The 16,956-nt window shown below is 35.1% G+C and overlaps 1 protein-coding gene across 5 annotated transcripts in view; it reads right to left on the bottom strand.

The window, feature by feature from the left end:
• The window catches only part of RNF38 (ring finger protein 38), a 242,399-nt gene that overhangs the window by 117,443 nt on the left and 108,000 nt on the right, over positions 1-16,956 (bottom strand). The window lies entirely within an intron of this gene.

Below are 16,956 nucleotides of genomic sequence, written 5' to 3' on the forward strand. Positions count from 1 at the left end.
AGAAGGGAATAGAGAAGATAGAGAAAGGTTAGAGTTGCCCAACTCTAAATTTGCTTCCCATCTCCAAACAAGAAGAAAGATCTCTTAATTTTCCATCACACCACAGTGGCTCTTCCAAGTCTTCCCTTTTCTCCTTATCACTTCCCCCTTATTGCCCCCCCAATTCAGTTTCTCTTCAGCCCCTTGCCTCATTCTTTACTGAGAAAATTGAAATTGTTTTACCCCAAACTTGTTCTTTTTTCCCCTTCCCCTGATTTGAATAACTATTTAACCAGCATTTTATATGTATGCAAATGAGCTCCTTTAAAGTCTACCTCTCCTGCTTCATCCACTTACAGAGAAAAATTAAATTTGGTGTTTAAATGATCTCAAAAATCTTCAAACATATGGACAAATTCTCCTACTTAACATTATCAGCAAATGAAACCATTCATGGCAATTACTGTAGGTGGCACTGGCATTTTTGTTTTAAATAAAAAAATAAACCCAGTTTCTTCTCTAGAGTGAACTAAGACAGGGTAGCATGAGGCCTATTTATTTTAAAGGAATTGATTTGAAAAACAAAGAACTTAATACCTCAAACAATAATAGCTTCATGAAGGTCTCTATATAAGTACTAAGGCTAACAGTTGAGAGATATGGAAGCCCTGAGGATACTTACATCTTTTTTGTTATATAAATTTATTTATTTTTGAATTTTATAATTTATCCCCAAATCTAACTTCCTCCCCCCCCCCCCCCCCGCCCCGACAGAAGGCAGTTAGTCTTTACATTGTTTCCATGCTATACATTGATCTAAACTGAATATGTTGAGAGAGAAATCAGGACATTTCCATCTTCATGAGATGCCATAGTATAGAGCCAATTCAACGTTCTCATAGGAGATCCCATATCACAGTATGGAGCTCAAGCAGCAGATGAGGGAAGTGAAATCAGTACCACAATCTCACACTCATTTTCTTTCTTTTTTTTTTTTAACGGTTTCTGCAAGGCAATGGGGTTAAGTGGCTTGCCCAAGGCCACATAGCTAGGTAATTATTAAGTGTCTGAGACCAGATTTGAACCCAGGTACTCCTGACTCCAGGGCCAGTGCTTTATCCACTGCATCACCTAGCCACCCCTCACACTCATTTTCTTTCTGAGTTGCTTAAAAAACTCCTAAGTAATATTGGTTGTCATTGTTTTAACTAGGGTTAAGTGGTTCTATGACATTTCCCTGACCTTCCCCCTAACTCAAAGTCATATGAAGTAGGAATTTAAATATATTGAGGGCTTTTCCAGATGAACAAACACTGCAGAGGGGAAGCTTTTTACATTTAGCAGTTCTATAAGCAACTTTACATAATTGCAAGCCTGCCTTGTGATGCCCCAGACATGGTTTTTAAAAAGTCTGTTTTCCCTTACTAAGAGCATCTTAATGTTTCATATGCTGAATTTCATGTTATGGGCTGCTATTAAACCATTCACAGAAAGCAAATAGAATAACCATTCTCCTCCATCAATAAGATTCATGAATCCCACTGATAATAAAACTGATCATTTTTTTCTGAATTTAGGTTTTCCTCCTTGTTTTTTCTATATTTCTGCTATTAGAAATGTCTCTATGTTTGCTTGTATTAGGTTACCTGCTCCCCTGAGTTCTCTCTTAAAATTATTTACTCATCACAAAGGATATTCTTTCACTTGGATTAGAGACTGTGGTAGAACATTAGTAAATGGCATATTAAAGCATGCATTATTTTTTTAAAATGGAAAAATAAAAAAAATGCACAAAAAGAAAGGTATGGGTATGGGTGTGGTGGATGGTGATAGAACATTGTATTTAAAGTTATGAATGTGATATTGCCAACTATATCCCTTCTTTAGTCAAAGCACATTGGAATAGCGCATTTACTTCTGGGCACCATATTTTATGAAGGTCATTGATAAGATAAAAATTTGGTGGTTAAATCTGGAGATGGGCTGTGTGGCCTTGGGCAAGACACTTAACCCCACTGCCTTGCAAAAAACTAAAAAAAAAAATCTGGAGATGGAAAAGTAGATATTGTAGCTGTTGTAGAGTATTTGAAGGGCTGACAAGTGTTGAGGGATTACTTGTTGTTCTGGATCCCAGAATACAAAGCTAGGAGCAATGGGTACAAAATGTAAATCTGACATAAATAGAGCTCTGAAAAAGGGGAATGGTCTCTTGTGGGACAGATGGGGAAGGTTTCCCTTATTGGAAGTCTTCAAGCAAAAGCTATAATAACCACTATGCTGAATATTTTGTAGAATAATTTTTTCTTTAGTTACAATTTCTGATGTTCCTTCCAAATCTGAAATTGAGTGATTTTTGGTGCTTCAATTTTTAGTTTTTCAATTCAAATTAATTCACTTAATTTGATCTCATCAAATCACAGGATCTCAGAGTTGGACATATTACAAACCCTATCTAATATATGACTACTCTCTGGAACTATTTTAGAAATTAGTTTTTTTTTTGTATGTCCTCTGTTAAGGGTCTAAAATTACTCCATACCAGAAATAATGATTCTTGTAATAGATGGAATAATTTTAAGATACAATTTGCTACTTCTATGAGAAAGACAAAGATATACCCAAACTGTATGATACTTAAATTCAGATTTAAATGTAGAGCTTTTCTATAACACAAGCTGCTCAGCGCAAAAATTAGAATAAAAGAAGTCTGTCTGGAACCCTGACAAGATGAATTTCATTTCCAGAAGTACAAAAATAATCGACTGTTTTAGCACACAGTACCTCCCCCCTCCCCAAAGTAATCTCTGAAGCATTCAATACTGAAGCAGCAATAATACAAAAGTTACCTCTCATGCTTTAAGAAATAAAGTGACTTTTTAAGAAAACTTGGAATGCTAAATTATTACCTTGAAGTCAGAATTAAAAAAGCACTCTTTCTCACATTCCAGCAACCAAAACCAAGAGAATATATAAACAACAACCACAATAATGAAAAGGAAAATAACACTAAATAGAACTCAGATAATTGCAACAACCAATTCTGACCCTGGATTGATGAACAAATAGACGTCTCACCTCTTAGTAGAGAAAATAATAAACTAAAGATAATGAAGGAAGTATGTATCAGTTGGGTCCATGTGTTAATCTCTTTTTCTTAACTGTATTTTATTACAAAGTGGGGGAGGGATCCTATTGTGAAGAGCATTTATTAAGCAATGATAGACATAAAAATATTAATGTCACCTTGAAAAAAGAATAGGTCTCATTGCAGAGCCTCAGTATATAATATCAAAATATTCATAATAATACTTTTAGTATTAGCAAAAAATGAGAAACAAAGAGTGCCTGATGAATAGATAAATTGTGGTATATAACTGTAATCCACTGCACTATAAGAAAAGATGACTATGAACACTCAGACTGGTGCTGAGTGAAGCAAATGAAACCCCCCCAAAAATATGATGACAACAATGTAAATAAAAACAAACTAAAATACAAACTCATCTTAATTACAGTGATCAATAGGAACAGATGAGAAGCCTTTCCTGTTTTAGGGAGAGAAGTGGGGAAACTAAGGGAACAGAATGTTGGATATGCTGTTTCATTTTTAAAAGTGGTTTTGCATGGGGTTTTTTGATAGAAAAGGGAATTTAAAAGGGGCAAGGTTTTATCAAGAAACTACTGCAGCAAACAACACACTAATCAACCTCACATAAGAATAAAAAAAGTCATTCCAGCTTAACCTTTTTGTTTTTCTTGACAGATTAGCTAGACAAAAGATCTTGGAAATATGGAAATAATATTGTATTTCAGCAGAGCATAATAAAATTTCTAATTTGTTCCCCTTTTTCAAAAATTTTTTTTTCAGTTCCAAATTCTTTCCCTCCCTTCATGCCTCCCTCACACATCGAAAAGGCAAGAAATGTGATACCAATTAAACATATGAAGTTATGCAAAACCTATTCAACATTAACCATGTTTTTGGGGGGCAGGGCACAAGAAAAATAAAGAATCAATCTGTACCCAGAATCCATCAGTTTTCTATCTGGAGGTGGATAGCATACAATATAGTTTCTGATACTATCCTTGCTACAGCAATGGAGACTGCATAATAGCTCAGTAAGATGAATTTCAAACTGATAAAATGATGCACACTGAAAAAAATCATTAATAAGTTGATGGTTATTAGTTGATAAAGGGAAATCTTCAATGAGTATCCTAGGGATGTATTCTTGGTCCCATTTTCTTTGGCATTTTACCAACATTCTGAAAAATGGTTTATATATCATAATGTTCAAATATCTGATGATATGATCTGAGCTAAGGCAAGGGTAAAGTAGGAATAATCAATACACTGAATGACAGTGAAGATCCAAATGATCTTCTTCATCAGCTAGCATAATGGGACTGAATCTATAAAAAATTTAATATGAATAAATTGAAGTTCTATACTCTTCAAAAATAGGGCAGGAAAGTTATGGCTAAACAGCAGTTCCTATGAAAGACTTGAAATTTTAGTGGATAAATTCACGATGAGACAAGAATGTCCACCAAAAAAATCAAACCGCATTCTAAGTTACATGGAAAGATGCATAGTGCCCAGCTATAGCCACAATGCATAATACCTACATTCACATTTGAATGTAGCACTTTGCTAAAACATAATCAGCAAAATTTAGTGTAAAAGAAGCAAGGGAGGTGAAAATCAAGCAAAACTTGCTGTAGGGCCCTTTAAAAAATGACTGCTGAATCTGCAGGCTTTTATAGTATCTGTTTTATGATTTCTATAACCTTTCTTATGCTGAGTATAAAGATTTGCTAACTTCTTAGAATTTTGTAACTGCAAGTGCTAGCCTTCCTTTGGGAAATGCAAATGAATTTCTATTGCTTGACAGACATGCATATTTGTTCATTAATAATTGAGGCTTTCATTTCCATGTTAAGATCTTTTGCTATTGAAAGTTTATTCCTCCCTCCCATACAAAATGTGAGTTAGCTTCACAGGTAGATCCCAAAGCGAAAAGTTATTAGCATCACCTTTGATCATCACCTGATTAAAAAAAAATCCCAAGGCTTGTCTGCTTTAAGGCCAAATACAACTTTTAAGACAGAATTCTCTGGAAAAACTTAGGCCCATTGTGTTTTTATACACACACACACACACACACACACACACACACACAAACACACAGAAACAATTTCTAAATGGCTCCATTCATTCCTGAAACTAGCCAAGAAAATCTACTCATTTCCCTAATTAGAGTTTCGTAAATGTATCCATATGTATCTCTAGTCTTTTAGGTCATATATAGGATACTACATCCTCCATGTTAGGTAACGTTGAGTAAAAGGGGAATTATTCCTATTGCATATTTGCATTCCCTTAAGAAATTACTGCCAAGATCCCAAAGAGTACATCTGAAAGCAGAGATAATAGATAAGATCTTGCTTCTCACCAATTATCATCCTGGTTACCCCTAAAAGGAAAGATCATCTCTCACATGTCAGAGATGTAACTTTTTCTATACAAAAAGGGGAAAGCTAAGAAATCATCTTTGGAACTGCCATACTACTACCACATTCTCAACACAGATGGAGAATCACAGCATCTCCTAGCTCCAATTTTCCTGAAGCCTCAGTCAGCTGTATGGAATCTCTTTAGGACACATAAGTTGCATGCATGAATTTCACCCTTTTTTCTCCTCTGAAAGTGCAGATGCTGAATTTAGAAGAGGTTACTGATGAAGTAACTTGTGAGAGCCCTCAATCCAGTGAGTGACTCTAGAGTGGTCCCATGTCAAAGTTTGACTGTATCTATAGCTTCAAACATATAAAGGGTAATCATACTGAGAAAGCTCTGTATTTCATTCAGCAAATATTTATTAAATGTTTATTAAGTACTATGTATAACTCTGGGCAAGTCACATCTGACCATTTCACCTCCCTAATCAAGCAAAATAACTCCAGGACTTGTCTATTGACTCAAAGAGAAAACACAAATTATTCTGATAATTAAATCTCTTTGCAATATATTCCCTTCCTATCTTTCCAGTCTTCTATATTCCTTCCCCTCCTTGTATTCTGTAATCTAGTCAAACACATAAACATATTATCTCCAGTTTCTCTGTCTTCCTACTTGGCTGTGCCTCATTCCTATAAAATACTCCCTCACTTTTGCCATTGAAAAACCCTTGGTTGTCCTTTGAAATAAAGCTTATGTACTACATGAAGCCCTTCCTGATTCTTGTACAACCCCCCCCCAAATATAAGGCAGTAATCTTCTAAAACTATTTGGTACTAATTAAAAATAGACAAGTATATTAATGGAACAGATTAGATAAACAAGGTCTAGGGAGCAATCAAACATAGCCACATTGAGGTTCAACTCAACCAAGGACATCAACTACTGAGAAGGTCTCACTATTTGATACAAACTACAGGGAAAACTGTAAATCAGTGTAGCAGAAATCAGGTTTAGAATAATAACTCCCACATTTAATAAAATAAACCCCAAAGGAATTCATAATCCATCTCTAAAAGGTCACATCCTAAAGAAATTAGAAGAATAGGGAGTAGAAATTTTTCACATGTGTGGATATGGTAAGATCCCTTGACCAAACAAGAGATAGAGAGGATCACAGGAGATTAAATGGACAATTTTTCATACATAAAATGTTTCATACAACGAAAATCAATACAGTTAAAAATAGAAAGGAAGCAGTTATCTGGAAGGAAAAAAATCTTTCCAGAAAACTTCTCTGATATAACATACAAAAGGAGGTGCTTTTCCTTTCTAGTAGCTGAATGTTCAAAGTATATAAACAGTCTTCGAATGAAGCAATACAAGATATTAACAACATAAAAATGTTCCATACCAGCATCAAGAAAAATAATATTTATATAGCACCTACTAGGTGCCAAGTACAGTATTAACTGCTTTATACTTTTCAAAACAACCCATTTTACAGATGAGGAAACTGAGGTACAGGTTAAGAGGCTTGTCCAGGGTCACACATCTAGTAAGTGTGCTCGATTTTTTCTCACTCCAGGTCCAGTATGCTATCCATTGTATACCACCAACTGTTCAGAAGAGAAATGCAAATTTAAACTATCTAAAGGTCCACCTCAGCAAATCCTAAGTGAGGACCAGTGGTTCAGACTTGGTCCTAGAAGGAAACAAGACAGTAGTAAACCATATATAGTTTAGTTAATAATGGCCTAAAAAGAATATTCTGGAAATCTACAGTGTTGCTTCAGCTGGGTACAGTTTTTGATTTCACATTTGCTACAATCAGAAGGATATGCTATCTAGCAAAGTAATGGGAAATTAGTCAACCAAGAGAAGCTCCAACTACTTATGGCATGGGTTTTTATTTCTTAGGTGACAGGGAAGCTATTACAACAGTTGGAGTCTTAATACATGAGGTCTCAAGAAGGATTTCTTTGCTTTTTAGGAAAAGCGTGGTAGAGAAGACCTTCAAATCTTTCTGTCATGGTTACCAATAAGATTATATAGACCAGTAAGATTTTGATTCCTAAGATATCCCATTTTTTTACTGACAAGATCCTATGGGTCTTTTACAACTTAAATAACCTAAATCAATACTGAGGTTTATTCCATACTATCAGATGGAACCTTGCCCAACATGGTGCTGTGCTGTTACCCACTTTGCTGCCTGTATCGCTACCTATTTGGGCTGGTATCAAATCTGTGGTTCATCAGAGACTTTTGCTGAGGACCTACATCTTTCTTCCATAGGACTCAGGAAAGACTCTGTCTTACCTTTACTCAGTAACTCAGTATTGCTACCAAGTCATTTAAGGGATCTTTTTACCTCCAAGTAAATAGTTTTATCTTCCCTTTGTGATTAGAAAACAAGGCATCTCTCAAGAGCCTCTTGTACTGGATTCCCTATCTTCTTACTTCGGAAGAAGTTATTTAAATCATCACAGGAGAAAGAAAACCCGTCATTTAAAAGGGTACATGAGCAATTTCCCAAGGATATATAAAGTCTTCTGAAAAGGCAGGGACTACAAGATCTTGACCATATCCAGAACAGAAAAGAAAAGAGAAAGTCAGCAAGTGTGATCTAAGACATTATCTTAAAGTGATCCATCATTGCCTCGTATATCTTGTTGGAGACCATATCCAAGAACTACTGGATCAGAGAATCCTTTCCTCTCTATAATTGCCCCGATTTATCATGGACACCTTTTGTGGAAGGTAGAAACTCAGCCTGACAGGGTTAAATGATGAAACTGTTGCTGTAAGACTTCATTCAGGGGCAGCTAGGTGGCGTAGTGGATAAAGCACCAGCCCTGGAGTCAGGAGTATCTGGGTTCAAATTCGGTCTCAGACACTTAATAATTACCTAGCTGTGTGGCCTTGAGAAAGCTACTTAACCCTGTTTGCCTTGCAAAAACCTAAAAAAACCCAACCAACCAAACAAACAAAAAAAAAACTTCATTCAACTATTAATTGAAGGGCTTTTGTCTATTCTTTAAGTCTTGGGTAGAGTATAGTTATGGATATTTAACTGGAAACCACAAAGAGCTGCTTTGTCAGTTCCATACTGCAGTAAATAAAGAGCTATGATGGACTTGTTGGCATATTTTTTGGTACCCCAACACTGTACTGCTGCCCACTTTGTTACCTGCATCACTATTTTGCTGTACATCTTCCTAGGGTCTGCAATATTACCTGAACTGCTGGAGAGGGTTGTGTCTCTTGCAGGTCAAGATATCACTAATTTTGGTTGATCACATTGATAAGATCAGGTAAAACTGAAACAATTTACACACCAATTTTGTTTCTTATGTCCCCTTTATAAGCTGCAAGGCGCCAATCATCTTCTTCATGTTGTTATGAGAGAAAGTACTGTGCATACAGCTAAACAACATTACAGTAATTCCCCATATTAACCACTGAAAAAAGGGCAAAAACTCTGATTTAATTCACTTCGTTAAGTCTTCTGTGAGACAGCCAAGCAACATCTTAATCAACCATTATTCTAGCGATTAATTATTTAAATTTATTTAAATTTATTCTAAAAACTCTCAAGTTTCTATATAGTACAATCCTGCCTTTCAGTTTCCCCAGGGGAGGAAATCATTCCCAGGAGGTAGTAGTAGGGTAAGCCCAAGAACCTTACCATAGGGATAGGTTCTCAATTGCCATGATTCCCACTCTAATTCTCCTTTCTTATAGCCCTGATCTCATAAATGTTCAACATATTTTCCTCTTTCTAGTGATCCAGTCTTTTATGGATCATCAGCAATAGCCAGGCACTATGAGGAAGAGTGTTTATCTGTGAGGTCTATAAGGATACCTTGCACATAAAACTGGGTAATCCCATTGTGCCAGTTGGGGTCCCCCTCCTATTTCATTAAGATTTGGCAGTATTTGGCCACAAGGATAACAGTAATAGGATATAAAGTTTCCTCTTTAAGCGATGCAATCAACCAAGGCTTCTCATTACATAACTTTCCAGGATACATTAGTCATAATGTCTTTCCAATCTAATTCTACCAGTTATGGCAAGTGTTTTGACCAAGCCTAACCTAATGGCACTATGATGCTTCAGGTTTAGGAATGGAATAAAAGGAGACATACAAGAGTTATTAAAAAAAAGTTTACTTAACAACAGTATGGATAGGAAATTCTGCAACAATATAGTGTTGGGTCAAGTGGGTATAACTCCCTTCAACTAACATTTGCCAACAGTGATGCTCTATTCAACCAGCTTAACTAAAGAGCACTGGCTAAACTATATGCTATATTTTTAAGCCTTAAGGAAACAAAGCTATGTCAACAATCTGAGCCTTAATTTCTTGGATCAAACCAATTTGCCTATCTTGGCAGTCACTTTTCAGTCTTAATGCCATGGGTCTCAATTAAAATAACCTACATAGCTCTTATCTTCATACTTTCTCAATTTTATGACTATAATAGTAATGGATGTAATAATAATAGAAATAAATGATGCTTCTACCGTTCCCTCATATCCCTTGTCCTAAAAGAAGTGACAAAAAAAAAAAGGAAAATGGCAATTAATGGAGGGACTGTGGGAAGTCAGGTTCACTAAGTCACTATTGATAGAATCGTAAATAAGCAATTTGGAACTCAGTCCAAGAAGTCACTAAACTGTGTGTACCAGTATACCACTAATAGAAATATATTCCCTAAAAACAAAAGAATGAGTAAAAGGATTAATACACTAAAATATTTCCAGTAGAACTTTTTTTTTTAGGGGGAAAAAAACTTACCTATAAATTGTTCAAGCCTGATCAAATTATATGAAGGTAATGGAATATTATGTGACTTAAGAAATTTTGAAAACAAGTTGATTTTTTCATAAACACATCTTAAACATTTATTAAGAGACACAAAGAAGAGGCAGCTAGGTGGCACAGTGGATAGAGCACAGGCCCTGGAGTCAAGAGTATCTGAGTTCAAATCCGGCCTCAGACACTTAATAATTACCTAGTTGTGTGGACTTGGGCAAGCCACTTAACCCCATTGCCTTGCAAAAAAAACCAAACCAAACAAACCTAAAATAAAGAGACACAAAGAAATAGTGAGTTCTCTAGGCATATTCACTTGTACTTGACATAAGAATATTTTATTTAGACTTGGTCAATTCTGAAAGCAACAGTTTCAAAGAAACTTGGGAAGACTTGTTTGAACTGATGCAGAGTAAAATGGGAAAAAATTTCCACAATGAGACAACCATGATTCCAGAACATATATATAAAAATGAATTATACTTCCCCACCTCTCCACAGAGAAGGGATGATCTAATGGTGCATGCATGATAAGACATCATCTTTAGATATAGCTAATGAATATATAAATTTAGGGGAGATTATGTAAGAGAGTGGTTGAGTGATAGTAATACCTCAAAAAGGAAGAAAGGAGTATCAAGAAAATAATTTAAAATAAGCAGAGAAAATTATTTTTAAAAGAAGTACATACAGTCAGGAAGGACAATTCTGGAACTATTATGTTAAATTTATTATGTTCTTTAAAACCATAAGTAGTACACAGATTTATGGTTCAATATACAATTCTCTTTTTGTGTTCTTTGAACAGAGACATCTCTACTCCAAATGTTAATTATAGACTATCTGTATCCAACTTATGGTAGAATCTTCCAAGCTCATACTGATTAGCCACATTCAGACATACTGTACCTTAAACTCTGACATAGTGATGTTATTTTGGTTTTCTTCAAGCACAAAGAACAACCAACCATATATAGTTCTCTTTTTATGTTCTTTGTATATAAAAATGATCATATAATTAGTGTTTGTCAAGTTCAGAATAACAAAAATTAATGATAAAAAATCAGATTAATTTAATGTAATTCAACATACATGACTTGAATGCATAGTTTGAGAACCTATCATGCATGAAAAGCAAAGAAATCTGTCTTGAAACTGAGGTAGAGGAAAGACAGTACCTCATCTTTCTTTGGCACCATCCAGAACAATCAGTTATCTCCCCCAAAGTCATAATGACTGCACTGCAAAGAAAGCCATTATGAATAGTGCACGACCCACTTGATGCAAAATGAACTCCTTTATTCCATAGAAAAGCATAAGTTTTCAGATCTGGCAGAACTTAAAACATAGAAGTTAAAATGTTGTCTCTGGTTCTCAGAAGGCAAGGTTGAACAGGCTTAGATTCTACCAAGTGACCTGAAATTCCTGGAAATCCTAGATGAAGCTTATAGTATATTTCGTTCTACTAACAATGCTTTACCAATCTAAGAACACCAAACTAAGGGAGGATTCTGAGGTAAAGAACTAGATATAATGGCCAACAACTAAGCAAGTATTGTGGAATCAGAAATAGTAAGTAGCAGGTCACCAAGGCTGCTATGAGCTGATGAATGTTAATCTCCAGAATTAAAAAGAGCTTCTAAGACACTGACTGAATGCAAACTAAGCACTAATTCGGGGCACTCCCTACATTTTGTCTGTTTGGCATAAATAAAAAAAAAAACATAAACCCACAAACCCTTGACCATTTGGAACATCTGACCTTCCCTAGATTTCCTGCTCCTTTTATCTCTCCAGTTCTAGCTACACTTTACTTGGATCCTTGGTCTTCTCCAGACCAACTGCCAAGATGCCTGGACCAGAAATCATGACCCAACTGAATTTAACCCCCAGAATTTGATTACCACCTCAGTCATGCTTCCTTTTAAGCTCTGCTCTAGTCATCTCCTTACCAGCTGCCTCTTGCCCATCTCCCCCTAACTCTTTTTGTTAGGTTTTTGCAAGGCAAATGGGGTTAAGTGGCTTGCCCAAGGCCACACAGCTAGGTAATTAGTGTCTGAGACCGGATTTGAACCCAGGTACTCCTGACTCCAAGGCTGGTGCTTTATCCACTACACCACCTAGCTGCCCCCGGAATTCTTGATTACCGGTTTCAAACTATGATCAAATCAAAAGTGTGTCAATCTTAAATACCTATGCCCTTTCATCATCTTAGTAAGTTCTCAAACCAAAATATCCATAAGCACCCCCATTATATGAGTTGTTTCCCCTCCCATTACAGAGTGAATTCCTTGAGGAAAAAAAACTCTCCTTTTGAATCTCTATCCCAAATATTTAGTATAGTTTTTGGTACGTGACAAGCACTTAATCTTTTTATTTCTTTTTTAAACTTTTACTTTAATTTAAAATAAGATTTTTCTTCCTCTCACCTTCCTCCTTCCTTGAAAACAAAACAAATGCGTACAATCAAGAGAACAATTATTACCCATATTAGTCATGTCTCATTCTGCATTTTGAGTCCTTCATCTCTTTGTTGGGAAGTGGTTATTATGTTATAATCAGCCATCAATCACTGGACTTGAGGTTGGTCATTGCATTGATCAGAGTTTCTGAGTCTGTCAAAGCTTTTTTTTTCTTCATAGAGTTAAAAATCATAATATTAAAAACAACATATTATCAACTTTCCAGGTTCAGCTCTCCTTATTTGGCATGTCTTCTTACCTGGATTCTGAGACTTTACCAATGACATCTAAGAAATAATTGATAACTTTGGAGAAAGCATCTTCAGTTAAATAATGAGGGACTCATTCAAACCTCAGACAATACAAAATACCTCGGAGTCTATCTGCCAAGGCAGACTCAGAAACTTTTTGAAAACAATTATAAAACACTTCTCATACAAATTATATCAGATTTAAATAGCTGGGCAAATATCAACTGTTCATGGATGGGTAGAGCTAATATAATAAAAATGACAATTCTAACAAAAATAACTGTTTAGTGCCCTACCAAACAAAATTCCAAAAAATTACTTTAATGAGTTAGAAAAAGTTTTAAGTAAATTCATATGGATAAATAAAAAGTCAAGAATTTCTATGGATTTAGTGAAAAAAAGGTGCAAAAGAAGGGGGCTTATTTCAATATTGAATATATATACACCCAGTGGGACAGCACCCAAATTCTTAGAGGAGAAGCTGAAAGAACTACAGGAAGACATAGACCCTAAAACTCTACTAGTAGGAGACCTCAACCTCCCGTTATCAGATCTAGATAAATCGAATCATAAAATAAACAAGAATTTAATCAGGTAAATAGATTGCTAGAAAACTTAGATATGGTAGACTTATGGAGGAAACTGAATGGGGATAGAAAGGAATATACCTTTTTCTCTGCAGTACATGGAACTTATACAAAAATTGACCATGTACTAGGACATAAAAATCTAATGATCAACTGCAGAAAGGCAGAAATAGTGAATACATCTTTCTCAGCTCACAATGCAATAAAAGTCATATGTAATACTGGGCCAAGGAGATATAGATCCAGAACAAATTGGAATCTGAATAACCTCATTTTAAAAAATGAGTGGACCAAAAAACAAATTACACAAAGAATTAACCATTTTATCTTAGATAATGATAATAATGAAACAACATACCAAAACTTATGGGATTCATTCAAAGCGACTCTCAGGGGATATATTATAATAGCTCTAAATGCTTACATGAATAAATTGGAGAAAGAGGAAATTAATGAACTAAAAATGCAACTAAAAAAATTAGAGAAAGAACAAATCAAAAATCCCCAATTAAATGCCAAATTTGAAATTCTAAAAATTAAAGGAGAAATTAATAAAACTGAAAGCAAAAAAAAAACTATTGAATTAATAAATAAAACCAAAAGTTGGTATTATGAAAAAACCAATAAGATTGATAAACCTCTGGTCAATCTGATTAAAAAAAAGAAAGAAGAAAACCAAATTGCTAGTATCATAAATGAAAAAGGTGAACTCACCACCAATGAGGAGGAAATTAAAGTAATAATTCAAAATTATTTTGCCCAACTCTATACCAAAAAATTTGATAATCTAAGTCAAATGGATGAATATTTACAAAAATATAAGCTGCCCAGGTTAAATGAAGAAGAGATTAAATACCTAAACAACCCTATCTCAGAAAAAGAAATTCAACAAGCCATTATTGAACTCCCTAAAAAAAAATCTCCAGGGCCTGATGGATTCACAAGTGAATTCTACCAAACATTTAAGGAACAATTGGTTCCAATCCTATATAAACTCTTTGGAAAAATAGGGAAAGATGGAACTCTGCCTAACTCTTTCTATGAAACCAATATGGTACTGTTACCTAAACCAGGAAGAGTTAAAACAGAGAAAGAAAATTATAGACCTATTTCCCTGATGAATATAGATGCAAAAATCCTAAATAAACTCTTAGCAAAACGATTACAACAAGTCATCACTAGGATAATACATTATGATCAAGTAGGATTTATTCCAGGAATGCAGGGTTGGTTCAATATTAGGAAAACTGTTAGTATACTCAATTATATCAAGAACAAACCTATCAGAAATCATATGATCATATCAATAGATGCTGAAAAAGCTTCTGACAAAATACAGCATCCATTCCTATTAAAAACACTAGAGAGTGTAGGAATAAATGGATTGTTCCTTAAAATAATTAGCAGTATCTATTTGAAACCATCAACAAGAATTATATTCAATGGGGAGAGGCTAGAGGCATTCCCAATAAGATCAGGGGTGAAACAAGGGTGCCCATTATCACCACTACTATTCAATATTGTATTAGAAATGTTAGCATCAGCAATTAGAGAAAAAAAGAAATTGAAGGAATTAGAATTGGGAAGGAAGAGACAAAATTCTCACTCTTTGCAGATGACATGATGGTCTACCTAGAAAATCCCAAGAAATCATCCAAAAAACTACTGGGAACAATTAGCAATTTTAGCAAAGTTGCAGGTTATAAAATAAACCCTCATAAATCCTCAAATTTTCTATATATGTCTAGCAAGATACAGCAGGAAGAGCTAGAAAGAGAAATCCCATTCAAAGTAAACTCAGACAATATAAAATATTTGGGGGTCTATTTGTCAAGACAGACTCAGAATCTTTTGGAAAACAATTATAAAACACTTCTCACACAAATTAAATCAGATTTAAATAACTGGGCAAATATCAACTGCTCATGGATAGGTAGAGTTAATATAATAAAAATGACAATTCTACCAAAACTAAACTATCTGTTTAGTTCCCTAACCAATCAAAATTCCAAAAAATTACTTCAACGAGTTAGAAAAAAATTGTAAGTAAATTCATATGGAGAAATAAAAAGTCAAGAATTGCCAGGAGCTTAATGAAAAAAAGTGCAAAAGAAGGTGGCTTAGCCCTACCTGATCTAAAATTATATTATAAAGCATCAGTCATCAAAACTATTTGGTATTGGCTAAGAAACAGAGTGGTGGACCAGTGGAATAGACTAGGTGTAAAAGCAGGAGATAATTACAGTGATCTGCTGTTTGATAAACCCAAAGAGTCCAGCCATTGGGATAAAAACTCCCGCTTTGATAAAAATTGCTGGGGTAATTGGAAGTTAGTATGGAAGAAACAGATTAGACCAACACCTCACACCCTTTAGCAAGATAAGATCCAAATGGTTACAGGACATAGACATAAAAAACAATACTATAAGCAAATTAGAAGATCAAGGACTAGTCTACCTGTCAGATCTATGGAAAGAGGAGCAGTTTATGACTAAGGAAGAGTTGGAGAACACCACCAAAAACCAATTAGATGATTTCGATTACATTAAATTAAAAAGCTTTTGTACAGATAAAACCAATGTAACCAAGATCAAAAGAAATGTAGTAAATTGGGAAACAAATCTTTACAACTAATGATTCTGACAAAGGACTCATTTCTAAAATATACAGAGAACTGAGTCATATTTTTAAAACAAAAAGCCATTCCCCAGTTGACAAATGGTCAAAGGATATGCAAAGGCAATTTACAGATGAGGATATCAAAGTAATCCATAGCCATATGAAAAAATGCTCTAAATCATTAATTATTAGAGAAATGAAAACTAAAGCTTCTCTGAGGTACCATCTCACACCTCTCAGATTGGCCAATATGGCCAGGAAGGATAATGATCATTGTTGGAAGGGTTGTGGGAAATCTGGGACACTATTACACTGTTGGTGGAGCTGTGAACTCATCCAACCCTTCTGGAGAGCTATTTGGAACTATGCCCAAAGGGCAACAAAAATGTGCATGCCCTTTTACCCAGCAATACCACTACTGGGTCTATACCCTGAAGAGATGAAGAAAAAGGGTAAAAACCTCACTTGTACAAAAATATTCATAGCAGCCCTGTTTGTGGTGGCAAAGAATTGGAAATCAAGTAAATATCCTTCAACTGGAGAATGGCTTAGCCAACTGTGGTATATGTATGTCATGGAACACTTCTGTTCTATTAGAAACCTGGAGGCATGAGAATTCAGGGAAGCCTGGAGGGATTTGCATGAACTAATGCTGAATGAGATGAGCAGAACCAGAAAAACACTGTACACCCTAACAGCAACATTGTTGCACTGATGGACTCACTCATTCCATCAGTGCAACAATCAGGGACAATTTTGGGCTGTCTGCAATGA

Source organism: Macrotis lagotis, chromosome X (genome assembly GCF_037893015.1).
Source record: "Macrotis lagotis isolate mMagLag1 chromosome X, bilby.v1.9.chrom.fasta, whole genome shotgun sequence".
NCBI classification, from domain to species: domain Eukaryota; kingdom Metazoa; phylum Chordata; class Mammalia; order Peramelemorphia; family Peramelidae; genus Macrotis; species Macrotis lagotis.